Source organism: Rattus norvegicus, chromosome 6, assembly GCF_021556685.1.
Source record: "Rattus norvegicus strain SHRSP/BbbUtx chromosome 6, alternate assembly SHRSP_T2T, whole genome shotgun sequence".
Classification (NCBI taxonomy): domain Eukaryota; kingdom Metazoa; phylum Chordata; class Mammalia; order Rodentia; family Muridae; genus Rattus; species Rattus norvegicus.
Window position 1 is genome coordinate 12,078,976 of NC_141539.1, and position 14,659 is coordinate 12,093,634.

General features: G+C 47.6%; 1 protein-coding gene across 3 annotated transcripts in view; it reads right to left on the reverse strand.

Moving 5' to 3' along the window:
• Window positions 1–14,659, reverse strand: part of Ston1 (stonin 1) — a 50,775-nt gene that overhangs the window by 12,455 nt on the left and 23,661 nt on the right. Inside the window, exon 1 of one of the 3 annotated variants that reach the window (XM_087553621.1) lies at window positions 3,656–4,281. The exons of 1 other annotated variant lie outside the window; for it this stretch is intronic. The gene's annotated coding sequence lies outside the window, so the exon portion shown is untranslated. 3 annotated transcript variants of the gene reach the window in all.

Sequence of the window (14,659 nt, forward strand, 5' to 3'; positions counted from 1 at the left end):
ACATGATTCAACGCCCTCCTCTGGTGTCTGCAGAGGGCTACAGTGTACTCCCCTAAAAATAAACCTTAAGAGGGGTGGGGACTCAGATGCAGAAAGACGACAATAGGGAGACTAGTGAGTCTGGGTCAGTGCTGTTGGAAACTCATGAAAATTGAAAAAAAAACGGAGGATGCAGTGGAAGTCGTCATAAGGATTGTAAGAGACTGTGAGACCAGCCAAGGGGGTAGGGAAAGGAAATGGCTAGACTCCTAGGAATATCAACCCGCCACACAATCGAGCTATTAAAACAGGAGGGAATCTGGGCTGGAGGGTTGGCTCAGCAGGAACTGCTACTGCACGGGACTGAGCTCAGTTCCCAGTTCCCAGGATGGTGGCTTACAACCATCCTCACTCCAATCCCAGGGATCCAACAACCTCTCTGACCTCCATAGGTAAAACACGCAAACACACAAACAAATAAATCTAAAAGAAAGAAACTGTAACTAGGAAGGCAGATGGGTTTCATCATGAAAAACTTCCAACAAGGAGAAGTCCAGGACTGCTGGGGCACACTGTGTGAGGCGTGTCTCTGTCCTCCCTCTGACTGGCTTTAATAAAAGTATGGTAGCCAATAGCTGGGTGAAGGCAGGACATCCTGGAAGAGAGAAAGGGACGATGGAGAAAGGAGAGAGGTGTGGGAGATTCACAGCCAGATGAGGAGGAAGAAACAGTTACAGGGACTTAGTGACAGGTAACTAACCAGCCATGTGGCAGAACTTAGATTAAAATAAATGGGTTAATTAAGACATATGAGCTGGTTGGGAATGAGCTCAAGCTATAAGTTCAGAGCTATAATAAAAACAATTGTCTCTGTGTCATTATTCAGATGCTGGCAGGAGACAATATGGCAGCAACACAAAATGGCTTCCCTGTCACAGACCAAAGAAGTAATGTAAATCCTTTACAAAGTCTTTCAGAAATTGGAGAATAGGGATTGCTTCTAAACTTGATTTATGAGGCCGCTTCCACTCCAATCACAAAGTTAGACAAGGACCCTTAAAAACTGAATTAATTATTTAAAAGAGGAAAACACTACAGGCCTCTGAGACTGAAGAAAATGCGGTCTATGTATACAAGGGAATATTTCACCCCAGCCACAGCACAGCTAGACCTTGATTACGAATATAAGGTGACATAAGCCAGCCGGAGACATCTACGCCATGGCCTCCCTTACACGAGGTATTCGAAGTCAGCTTCGGAGAGCAGAAAGTGAAGCAGTAGGTGTCAGGCCCCTGAGAAAGGGACCAGTGGGGAGCCATTGTTCAGAGGGTAGAGCATTTCAGTTGTGAAGGTTGAAAGCATTGGGGAGATCTGGGGCTCAGGCAGTGCACACAGTTCTATTGAAAACGTAGAAGTCCTTACAGCTAATTTAATGAACAATGGGAAAAAGAAAATTAGAAACAAAAGGCGTTGCCACGGAGTCATAAAAATATTGAGAGGATTGTACAGGACGGTGGGCAGACCGAGCAATGGCATAGCTGTTCTGCTCTATTCAGTTAAAACTGTATTACAAAGGATAGAATTCATGTGCCTTCCCACAGCGACCACCACACACACACACACACACACACACACACACACACACACACGCATACACACACTTCTGTATGAGAAGAATAGACAGGAAGGCTGGGAGTATTTGACTCAAAGCTTTGTTTGTTTGTTTGTTTTTGTTTCAAGACAGGGCTTCTCTGTGTAGCCCTGGCTGTCCTGGAACTCACTCTGTAGACCAGGCAGGCTTCAAACTCAGAGATCCTCCTGCCTCTGCCTCCTGAGTACTGGGATTAAAGGTGTGCACCACCGCACCACCTGGCAGTTCAAAGCTTTTTAATCAAATCACCAAGTCCCCATTGGAATGATTACTGGGTAGCGTCTTTGTTAGTGGAGTGGAAGGTGAAGGGGAAAGCTAAAAATCCAGTAAGTTTATAACACATCTGCACCCCACCCCGTCCCCCAAAATATGTGAAGTTTATCGTTCAGAAGGGTCTTGGCTCATGGCTTATCAAACAACCTGTGTTGTGCATACCGACATTCCTGTATGCAGCCTGAAATCACCCATCGGCAAGGGGACACAATCAGAACTGACTGACACACCCTTCATGTACCAGGGGCCACTTTCAAAGAGACCAACTGTGCATTCAAGTACTGTTTTGAATAGTAACAAACTTGTGTGCCCTTCGCCACCAATTCCAAAACATTCCTCCTGCCCCTAAAACAAACTCTAGACCAACTGCAGGCACTCTCCCCCTCCCCTTCTCCTGAGCTCCGGAATTCACTAACCTACCCTCTATCTTTGTGAACTTGTCCTCTCCATGATCAATTCTATTGAGCAAATGCTGTCTCCTTTGGTATAACATAAATTATTGAAATCCGTCTAATGACACCAAAGGCAATGAGCTTTAAGGCACATTCCTGAGAGTAGCGGGGCCACCTGAATCCAGTCTCTTCAAACACCAAGGGTTGGTTACACTGAAACACTCTTTGCGGTTCTTCCCAGCTCTAAAATAATTCTACAGCCATTGATATCCAGTCAAATGTGTATTTTCAAAAGCAAAAATGTTGTTCCCAACTCAGTTCCAGGGCCTCAGTGCCAAGACAACCCAGTGCTGGGAATCGAACTCAGGACTTTGGGTGTAGTTGGCAAGGGTTCTACCACTGAGATACATCCATTATTTTGAACCTTCCTTCTGAACGGACAACAAACAGAGCTCCAGGAGCCCCACTGGACAGGAAACTCTAAACTTGATGGCGCTAGGTAAGGTCTCCTTCCTCGCCCTCTGGACAGGAAACTCTAAACCTGATGGCGCTGGTAAGGTCTCCTTCCTCGCCCTCTGGTGCTTCTTTGATTCACTCAAGCTCGGAAAAGAGCAAACACAAAGAAATAGCAGAGGGAGCCTGGGGCTGGGCTAAAGACAATGGCCGAGGTCATTCTGCCTCTGCACATTCCTGGGGTCTCTAAACCCACACGGAGGGGAGCAGGGTGAAGGGGAGGGGGAGCGGCGGGGGTGGGGGTGGGGGACCTCACTGTCGGTCTCTGCTCAAAAGAAGCAATGACCAAAAACCCCCGGCCCCTGGGACCTTGCAGAGCCGCCCAGAGGCTCAAGGGTCCAGACCGGTCCTCACCCCACCCTCAGAAGGAATCGAGTCCAAACAGCCCTTTGGAGGACGAGACGTCCTGCAAATATTTACTCCAGCCGAGTTTACTTTGTTAAAAGAAAGATGAGAGAGACTTCAGCGCAGTCTTGCTGGGATCCACGCCCAGCCTTTGCCCCTTTGGGTTTCCCTGGGTAGTTTGGAGAAATTTTTCATTTTGTGCCTCTAGTGAGACAAAGAAACTAATTTCCATACACACAAAGAAATTGGCCCATTGCTTGGTAAATGGACCTCCCTCTGCCCACCCCACCCCCATTTTTTTAGCACACCTCAAAAAATGCCTGCAATCTTGAACCCAAAATCCATACAAAGATCTCTCAATCCTGGCTCCCCAGCCAGTGGTCAGTCTCTGCTTCCGAAGACTCCGATTAGTCCTCTACAGATGGGAGCGCAGTGGGTGCCTGGCCTATTTCCCTCTGTGCCCTGCCCCATCACCCCTCCCGCCACCGCACACCTCTCTTACCTCTGCCGCTCCTCGCTCGATATGACCTCATCTTTCTGTCCCACAGCCCCCTCCAGTCAGTGAGCCCAAAGTTGACAACCAGAGCTAGCTCCATCCAAATGCTTTCCTTCCTCTAACCCCACCCCGACCCCCGAGCTTGGCTCAGAAGGCCCTGGGCAGGGGAGGTTAGCACCAGCGGACTTGGCAGCAATCTTCCTTCGGTGACTCCTGCCCCCAGCTACTTCAGAGATTAAGGCTGCAGTCTCCCTTTACTTTCTTTGGGCTGACCGCCCCGCCCCACACCTGCCAAGCGCTTGCTACCGCTCGTCCCTCCCCACTCCCACCCCACGTTGGCAGCCACACTGGATCAGGTCAAGCTCCTGCCCCTCCTGACGCCCCTTCCTCCAGTTGCCGTCACTGCATGAGCAACATCTCATTTAAACTTCCCAACAACAGCATTTAGGCATCTTCCTAGGTCCGGAATCTAGTTAGTTCAGGGCCCAGAAACGCCTGTCTCCTTCCTGCCTTTGCTGTTTTCTTCAGATGCTAAGATTCCTCTGTCTGACGGGCTCCTTCCTTGCCAGGGAGGCCATGCCTTCCTGTGGCTTCAGCGCTCCAGAAGTCTGTGCGCAGTCCAACTGGATCATGAGCAAACTTCCAGAACACAGCTCCTATCAGGCCTAGAAATAGGGCAGGACACCAAGATTCTGTCTAGATAAAAAATTTATTAAGGCGGAGATTTCTAGAAACCTATTTTTGATATTTAAGATTCCTAAGGGAGATGTTTGCTCCTCTGAAAAACAACATTCTCTTCACAGTAGCCAGTTTCAAAGCAGCTTTGGGATGACTCAACTTGAGAACAAGTTAAACGTAGCTGCATTTGGCCATTCACACAAGGAAAAACAGGGCTACAGAAAACCATGGTTTGAGTTTGATAAGGTGCATTTAGAATCTGCTAAGAGTTTAACACCCTCCAAACTAGGGGATCTCCACAACAATTATCCCTACCCTGTTCTAAAGGGTGTGTGAGCAACAATAGGTCACAGCAAACCTAAAAAAAAAAAATACATTACTCTTTCTGACAGTCGAAAAATCAAACTCTTGTCTAACTGGGGAGATAACCATGAATTGCTATAAGTAAATAAAAAATAGTGATACCCAGGCTGAGGAGATAGCTCAGTGGGTAAAGTACTCACCATGTAAGCATGAGGTCCTGAGTTTGAATCCCCAGAACACACATAAAGCCAGGCACAGCATGAGTGCATGCATGTGTGTATACACTCGAGTCTTTTCCCAGCATGCCTATGGCCTGGTGGGATCATTGCTGGAAGCTCGATAATCAGCTAACATGGTCTGGCATATACATAAGCAAACAAGAGACCCTACCTCAGGAAGTCAAGAACCACCCAGGTTATCCTCTAGCCTCCACACTTGAAACATGGCACCGGCACCAGCACTCACATAGATTAACATGTGGGCATGCACACATACACCATACATACAACCTACACACAAGATAAAAGCAACAATACCCTGCCTTCCATAATAACATCACTGTGCACGTAAGAAGCTGTGCTATAAAATATCATCTCAGAGAGTATCCCAGGGTAGAAACTTGCAAGTCATGGGAATAGATGTATTCTTTCAGTCGGAAGCTTTTTCAAGCAGGGATCGTGTCTACTTTACCTACAAAAATTTGGCAGAAATACAGAATTCCACACATTGTTGATAAAGTAACCTCAAGTGGACTTTTCTTCTTTTTCTAAAGTAAGGCTCTCCTTTTTCTAAAGTAAGGCTCTGTGTAGTGTCTCCCCTCCTGCTCCCTGAATTTTAGTGTTAGTAAGAAAGTGCGAGTATTCTGTTTGACTAACAAAACATTTACCAACAATGCTTGTCTAACAGCAGCACAAGTGTCTCATTTAACACCCAGAGCTTCAGAGGATCAGAGAGGTTAAGCTACTTGCCAGAAGTCACCCAGCTTGCAAGAGGCAGAACCTGGCTGAGACCAGGTCTGTTTGATGCCAAAGTCCAATACTCCCAAGATCCCCTTGACCTCCTGGCAGGGTGTGCAGTCACTACCACACCCTTCCTCAGGGAAACAGCTCCCAGCGGCAGAGATCCTTCCCTAGAGCCAGGAACTAAAAGAAGATGAGCCTAGAAGGAGTTGTTTCTTGCTTACCACATTTGCTCTTAGACCAATAGACTTTAGAAAAGAAACTCCCGGGGAGACCCCCGACCCCGCTTCTGACCCCGACCCCGCTTCTGACCCCGACCCCGACCCGACCACGACCCCTAGAGTGAGCAAGAACAAAGGCCAGCCACATCAGGCTAGGCTCCCCTTCTGTCACGAGCTCTATTAACTCAGGCTGACCTGCTTGCCTTTGGAGCAGTCTTGGTGCACCAATTGCCCAAACTCTGTCTTGCTCCCCTTCCTTCCCCTCCCCACTGCCCTGGGCTCCCTCGATTCAGCTGTTCTTTGCTCTCAGGCCTTCTGGCCTACCTTCCTTTTCCTTGACTTTTCTTCAGAAACCTTTCCATAAAGGAACATACAGAGTCCTACCATCTCCTGCAGATTGTTGAAATCCGACTGGTGGCCTTTAGCTGGCAAAGTAACATTCCAGACCACTTGTGGCTAAGGCTTTGTCTCCACATCATTGCCGGTCTGTGGAGAGGAGCGGCCTCATTTCACATGGACCCTAATATCTTGCTCCTCTGAATGTGCCAGAAGTTGAGGGACTGATGCTGAAGCTGTCCCTGGAAGCTGTCAGCTGGACCCCATAGTCACGGTCAGGCAGACTCCCGCTCCAGCCTCTGGGCTTTTACCGAGGCTGAACATCTCTGGCTCTGGCTTTTTGCTCTGCAACAGTGCTGAATAATCTAGAGAAAGAATGTCTTGAGGTCAATATCTCTGTGGTTTCATTGGCTGCTCTCCCAAATAAGGAATTCTCGGATTCCTGCATGCCAAACTCCTCCAAAGCAACTTTGTAACCAGATGGACGCTGGCTGCCTTTGTGAAGTCTCTGGGTGTGTTCTCTGGAAGGCCTGGGACCCTCACTAGCTGCTGTTACAGGGTTGGTACTAGGGAAGCCAAGCCCACCTTGAGGGCATCACGAAGAATTCCCCCCCAAAACATTTGCTGTGATAGTGTGGTGATCAGTCCCACGAAAGTTTTCCCTTGAAGAGTTTGAGACAAAAACAAAAAGGAGCATGCCTCACCCCCATCTAGGTCACTCGGAGGCCAAGTCTGCACGAACCGTAGTATTAGCACATATGCTGTGCACTCCATACTATTTGATCACAAACATGCGTATTTTACTCATGTGACAGGAAATACCATTTGCACAATATTAAACCACAGCACAGTCTCCCAGCACCTTCGAAAATTACCAGCTCCATTCCCAACCCACCCCTCCCTTGTGGCAATTAACCTTCACTTTTCCTACCGGCTGAAGCGTGTTTCCTTATCTGTCCCCTTCCTTGGTTCTGAGAGTAGTGACAGATGCTCTCTGACCAGACTCTTACCGAGTCCAAAGCCTGCTTCTAAAAGAGTCCCATCAATTGTGCCCATGGAAACCTGAGCAATTGGGAACAGTGTTTAAATTTTCGTCCTCGTTTTAGGATGACAACCCCCTACCCTCCCCACCCCTACCCTACCACCCCTCACCCTCAGCCACCACCCCCACCCTGGCTCAGAATGTCTGCCTGAGAAAACTCAGGGCTACCTAAAGACTGTGTGTATCCACCAGCTCTGGAGACCTGGCCCTGGGCTCCAAGGGAGAGCAGGAGCTGACTCTGAGAAAGCCCGTATGTAACCATTTCACGCTCCTGTGGACCACCCACTCCCGCTTTGTGGAGTCCAGCCTGGGCTGCACAAGTCAACACTGGGCTGAGGGCAGTTGAGTTGATACTCTTTCCCTTGCTTCTGGTTACAATCCCTACTTCCCCTCACATGTGAGCAGATAGCAAACCAAACCACCCCCGGAAGGGTCTTCACAGGAACTCAACTTTGGAGCTGGGTAGGGCACTATGATTTTAAATTGTATTGTTTGGGGCGGGGGAAGGGGGAGCTGTCTGTTTGCTGTTGTATTGGTATCTTGATGTGTCCCGATGCTGGGGGTAGAAATCACAACCCTACCTGTGCTAGGCATGAGCTCCACCAGAGTTGTACCCTCAACTGTGCATTTTTATGTCTTGTGTCCTGACATTTGAACAGGTATTCACCACTATCATACACACTACAGAAACTTGAAAAGTGGAAGCCCAGAGCCTCAGTTTCTCATCTGCCCAATGGTGACATGTACATTTACTTCCCAAGCCCAGCATGGAGGCTCAGACCCTAGGAGCCTGAGGCAGGAGTGTCCTAAGCCCAAGGCCACCCTGCACTACACAGTGAGCTCACTGGGTTAACCTGTATAGCCTGAGATGAAGGAGCAAACAAGTGAGTTTGACCTCACCTCATTGCCTCATAGTAAGAAGCTTTGTTACTATCTGTTACTATTTGTTACTATCTGTTGCTATTTGTTACTATTTGTTACTATCTGTTACTATTTGTTACTATCTGTTGCTATTTGTTACTATTTGTTACTATCTGTTACTATTTGTTACTCTCTCCCTGTTTCCCCTCAGCCCTTAGCCTGTAGAACACACCCGTTCTTCTAGTGAGGAGGAAGGTAAGGAGCTCTGGAGGAGGCTGGAGAAGTATTAGCCGGATTGATAGAAGTCCTATCTATAACAGTCTCTGCTCGGCCTCACTCAGGACCGTGTCCTACCTCTGGTTATGAAGGTGCAGTTTCCATGTTGGAGCTTGAATTCCTCTCAGGGCTGTTTCTTTGTTGTTGGCCTAATGTTTGCGTACCCACAAAATCCATAGATCAGTATCCATTGAAACTCTAATTTCAACGTGATAGTGTTTGGAGATAGGGCCTCTGGGGGGCGAATAGGTAATGCAGTACACTTAGGAGTGGATTATGTAAAAGAAGAGACAGAGAGGAGGAGGGGATGGGAGAGCAAAAGTCCAGCTTGCTGTCTTCATTATCAACTTAACTGGGCTTATAATCTTCATGGAAGCACACACACCTCTTGATGTGCTACAAGAGTATTTCTAGGAAGTTTTCACTGAAGAAGAAAGAGCCACCATAAATGTGGGTGCTGGGTGGAGGCCATGCAAAGAGAGCTGCACTGGGCAGGCAGGTTCCCTGGAGAAGGCCCACTGTCCTGTTCAGCTGTGATGGGTGTGCTCCGGAGAGGCACGGTCCCAGACACTTAGTCCCAAGATTGCTTCTCGCTACTGGTGTACTTTCTCATGTTTGTTATTACCACATTCCTGCTTTCCTGGGAAACCCTTACTGCCTGGTGTGATTACTTCCAGGGTGATAGCCCACCCTATTGGGCACATTTCCTGCAGATCAACATGAAGACAAACTTTCATGAACTAATGCTATTTAGATGAGTTAATGACTTTATAGAATTCCTGATTCGATTCAAATAATTTTAGAAAGTTTAAGAAGATGATTTTAGTTGTTTTACCAGAAAGATGTAATAAAGTTAGAATCAAGAATAGAATGTGCGGGGTTGGGGATTTAGCTCAGTGGTAGAGCGCTTGCCTAGCAAGCGCAAGGCCCTCGGTTCGATCCCCAGCTCCGAAAAAAAAAAAAAAAAGAAAAAAGAAAAAAGAAAAGAAAAAAAAAGAATAGAATGTGCTTCCTCTTCCTAGTAAATAGTTAAAAACTGCATAATTAGGAATGTAATGAGCTTTTATAAACTGCACAAAGAGGAAAAATAGGCTTAGGACAGATTCGTGATCAAAGAAAAACATTCATTCTAGGCCAGGTCCAAGGATTTAGCCACAGGTGTGCACCATGATAAAGCAAGGTCATGTGAAACTGTAGCTTTGAACTTATACTGAGCTTATAGAGTAAAGCACTGCTTTGAACTTACTATCAAATCCTTCTGTAACTCCTTTTTTATGTAACATTTTATCTATGAGATAATTTTTCTTATATAGAAGAATTTTGTCTAAAAACATTATTAAAAGCAAAAGTAAAGGTTTGGTGCAGCTCTTTTCTGCTTCACCCAATGTGCATCTCTCTCTCTCTCTCTCTCTCTCTCTCTCTCTCTCTCTCTCTCTGTGTGTGTGTCTCTCTCTCTCTCTCTCTCTCTCTCTCTGTGTGTATGTGTCTGTGTGTGTGTGTCTCTCTCTCTGTCTCTCTCTCTCTGTCTCTCTGTCTCTCTCTCTCTCTCTCTCTCTCTGTGTGTGTGTGTGTGTGTGTGTGTGTGTGTGTGTGTGTGTGTGTGTGTGAGTTGAAGAGAAAAGAGCCCAAACTCTATCAGCCAGAGTTAATAGTCAGACGTTGTCAGCTTTTGGGCCCAGAATAGCAAGTGAGAATTAAATTGGCAAAAGTCATCAGCTTTTGGCTCCAGTCACCTACACCACACCTCACTGCTTTCCTTGGGTACCTGGATGCCTAGTGGGCCTCTGTTGGTGCTGCCATCATTGGGCTGGGGTACCACACTAAGCAAAAGGAAAAACAAGAGCTGACCACCAACTGGCATTTACCCCTTTCCTTCCTGACAGTGGATGCAATGTGACCAGTCACCTCATGTTCCTGCCACCATGATGGACTTCACCCTCAAACTGTAAGACAAAACAAGCCCTGCCTTGAGTTATTTTGTCAGGTATTTTATCACAGCAGTGAAACAGAAGCTAATACGGTCTGTCTCCCATGAGACTACAGTGAGTGATGACAATCTGCAGCCCTCACCAGAAGCCAACTGTGTTAGCATCCTGAGCCCTGAGCCCAGGCTTCCAGACCTGAGCTGAAGAAATTCTGAAGGCACCGTCTTCCAAAGTAAGAAGTCAGTAAGGGATGGAGGGAGAGAGAGAGAGAGAGATCCAATGTGCTTACAAAATCCTGATATAAATAAAGGATCGACAAATCTCTTCATGGCAACCTCTTCCAACATTTGTATTCTAATAAACGACTGAAGCCCACTCTTGTTCCCACGCACTTGCACAGGAAGAAAGAAATGCTACACGGCAGAACACGGAACAGGAGTGCACACGGCTGACTTTAACTCTGATCGTCTCAGCCTTCTCTATCGCTAACTTCTCTATTCCAGCCTTGAGGTTTGGCTCTGGACCCACAGTCATGTTCAGAACTAGTAGGTTCTTGGCATAGCTGTAAGGACAAGCAGCAGCCACATGTCCCTTCCTCATTACAACAGTGGCTCACATAACGAGATATCCTCACCTTTGCTCTCACAGACAAGGGACAAAAGCTTCCACGTAGAACACTTGTGCCTTTGACTGGAACAAGCATGCAAGGGTATCCTCTAGGCATTGACGGCAGCATCTAGCAGCTCCTAACACTGGTCATCTGGTCGCCACACTGAAGCTTCCTGCTTGCAGGCCCTGGCCTTTCCTGGCCAAGGAACAGAACCCATAGGGTTAAAAGAGGCTCAGCCAGAACATGAGGTGGGGCTCTAGAAGGCTACACAATACTCAGTGCTCTGCCTGGGCCTTGGGATCACAGCTACCTCCTCCAAACTGCACCAAGTCCCAGAGCTAATCATCTCTCCTTACCACCCACTGGTCAGGTCTGAGGTCTGTCTCAGGAGGCTGGGCATGCAGTGAGGGTGTTCGCTGATCTAGGACAGGGTTTACCGCAGCAGTAGAGAACGGGGCAAGCTGCAGGGCACCCACAGTCGAAGCTGAGCCACTTTCCAGGGGTGAGAAGGGAAAGGGAGAGAGACACACCCAGGAAGGCCTAGGTCAAAGCTAGGCTGAGACCAGGGACAACACAGACATGGGGTCATGATTAGGTCATTAGATCTGGGGAAATCAATGCGGGACCAGTAAGACCAAGCCACCCTTCTAGGGCAAAGACCTCTGTATCCTGCATGGCAGCTGGGTCCATGGGCAGGTTTCCACCTACAGCTTCCAGAACCCATTTTGTTCCCTGGGTGCACAATTTCCTGACAATCCTGTAATGGCCTTTTCTATGATCTACCTACCTCCTGCTCATAGAAGATGCATTTAAAAAGGACCCCAGGTCTGCCCACTCTCCAGAGAGTTCTACCCACCCTGGCCATCAGAAGGAGACAGACAAGCATTCTTCATTGGGGTAACGCCTAACACAAGGCCTGCTTTCAGGGCAGCCTTCTGGTATTTGGCTTCTGTGGGCTCTTCAGTGGAAAAGAGAAACACAGCCAGAGAGAAGTAAGAAAGGGCACCATCCCCCAGGGGCCCTTGGTTACCAGACAACCTCTGCTCCTGGGCTTTGTTGTGAATTCTTCTGGGAAACCTCAAAAATGTTGCTCAGTAAAACTAGCTGTGGGGTGCAGGGGGCGGGAGGTGTCTGGTTATGGTCTCAGACATGCAAATCTTCCATGCAGCCCGTCACCCTCCTGAGAATGAGCAAAAATCTTAGAAGTCTAAAAATCTACGACTAAAAATTCAAATCGTTTTTTACTTTATTCATGTGTGTGTGTTTGTGTGTGTGTGTGTGGTGTGTGTTTGTGTGTGTGTGTTTGTATGTGTGTGTGTTTGTGTGTGTGTGGGGTGTGTGTGTGTTTGTGTTTGTGTGTGTGTGTTTGTATGTGTGTGTGTGTTTGTGTGTGTGTGGTGTGTGTGTGTGTTTGTGTGTGTGTGTGCGTTTGTGTGTGTGTGTGTTTGTGTGTGTGTTTGTGTGTGTGGTGTGGTGTGTGTGTGTGTTTGTGTGTGTGTGTTTGTATGTGTGTGTGTGTTTGTGTATGTGTGTGTTTGTATGTGTGTACACCCCCGTGTACCCCAACAAGAGTGTGTAGGACATGAGACAGCCAAGAAGAAAGCTTTAGGGTTTTGTGATAGGTGGTTAGATCTAGGAGAAACAAGGCCAAGCTGCCTTCTGGAAGGGAAGGGAACTCACAGCCTTTTGACCCGGCATGAGTTCTGGGCCCTCGGGCAGGTCTCCTCCGCTACAAGGCAGTGCTATTCCTGGGCAGATGCCTGAAAGTCTGACAGTCTTAGGGACCAAACTCAGGTCATCCAACTTGGCAGCAAGTGCCTTTCCCCACTGAGCCATCTCACTGGCCTCGGACTTACAATCTTAGTAGAGGGCTAACAAAAATCAACTCCTTTGCTATAAAAAATTGATATAAATAGTAAAAAAAATTGCAAAGGAGTTGATTAATTAACTTGTAATTATTTTAGTGTTTTGAGAAAAGACGAAGAGTTAAATGGCCCAGAGAGGACATTTAATACTCTAAAATGGAATTCTTCCCCTGACAGACGGCAAGCTTTCGCTAGCCTGTGAGCAGCCTGTAAGATTTAAGGAACGGCAGCTGTCAGGGAAGTCATCTAGGAGAGCAATCCCTGGAGGCAGGCTCTGGAGCACATAGGCACTGTCTTGGTACACACTCGTGTACCACATACACCACAGCTTCTCCCTGGGTGAAGATCGCAGCATCACTCCTAAGTGCTGACTTCTGCATTATACACCTCAAAGACCACACACATGTCCAGTAGTGCCTGGCAGGTGACAGGCAAGACTGGAGAGTTCCGTGTTTGAGTACTGGGGTGCAGCTGCAAGTTACCTCAACTCCCTGAGAAATGAGCGTTACCGTTGGATTTGAATGCTTGCCTCCCACCATGGGGACACCTCTACGATGAAACTTAATCTCCACCATGATATACTCAGGGGGGGGCTGTGAAGGGGTGAGTGTGTCCTCAGGGCTCCTCTTTATTAGTGGGACTGGTACCCTTACAAAAAAGCTCTGTAGCGCTTGTTAAATTCTCACGTAAAAGCACAGAACAGTGCAAGCTCTGACTGTACATCAAGCTTATGGTCACTTTGATCTTGGACTTCACAGCCCCAGGGCTGCAAGCAGTAACTCTCTGCTGAGTGTGCACTCTCCAGGTTATGTATGAAGTTTTGTTATATAGCGCACTGGATAGCTGGGACAGTTAGCGTCTGTGAAAAGGCTATGAGGAAGACAGCAAAGATGGCCACTGCTACAGGACCCTGCCCCTAAGGAGCTCCTAACCTGGTAGGAAAGCCAAAAGAAACAACAAATGGAGGATAAATGTGCTCATCCTCTCCTAACATCCATGGAAGGCTGAGAGTGCCCAGCAGTCCTGGCCAGTTGACTCCCATGGACGCTTCAAGGGGAGCAGTGACTGATCAGGTAGAGAGGCGATAGCTAACCGAACGGTAGTGATTCAGGCTCTGCTCATGTTTCCGTTGGAACATTGTCATGTGCACATTAATACCAGTGTAAAGACATTTCCCCCACATGGGCCTAGTCTCCCTGGGAGCAAAATTACTTCTCTTCCTCATCATTGCAAAGGTGAGACCTGGGTAATCATAGTTGCATGTGTGCCCCACAGCAAATGAATCTGTTTTTTTCCAGGGTCAGAGCCGGCTGTAACTGACCAGAAACACCCACATCTACACATCGTCTCCACCTACCAAACGAGAGAACAAAATTGTGCTTTCATCCTCGCCACTCCCGTGGGAGTCCACAAATACATGTGTGTGTGTGTGAGTATGCTCAACCCTCACAAAATTAGAGACTTTATTAAAGCGTTGATTTAGAGCTCAGTTATAAACCAGGTATCAAAGATCAGCCTTCACTGGTGTCTTCATCCCAAATATAGATATTAATAATATTCATATTCCTAGGTTTGGGGGACATTTGCAAAACACAGTGAATTCTATCATATGTCAGACGGTAGCTATCTATGTAGGAAGGTATTCTATGTCAGAAGGTATCTATCATATGTCAGGCTTTGAGGTTATTTTGCATGGAAAAACAGATTGGCTGTGCGTCTAAATCTGCCAGGACAGAGGCTCTCCCGTTAGCCTCCATTTAACCTCATGGAGTTTATATTCTGACTTGCAGGCCCTGTCTCTGAACTCTGGGCGACTCCTGAAAGTTTGAAGGCCATCCCTGGTGCCTTTGCTGGGCAAGACACGTAAGTTGGAACAGATCCGGCCCTGGGTGGCGAGGGCTCAGCCAGCTCTCAGTACTGGCCGCTGGCCAACC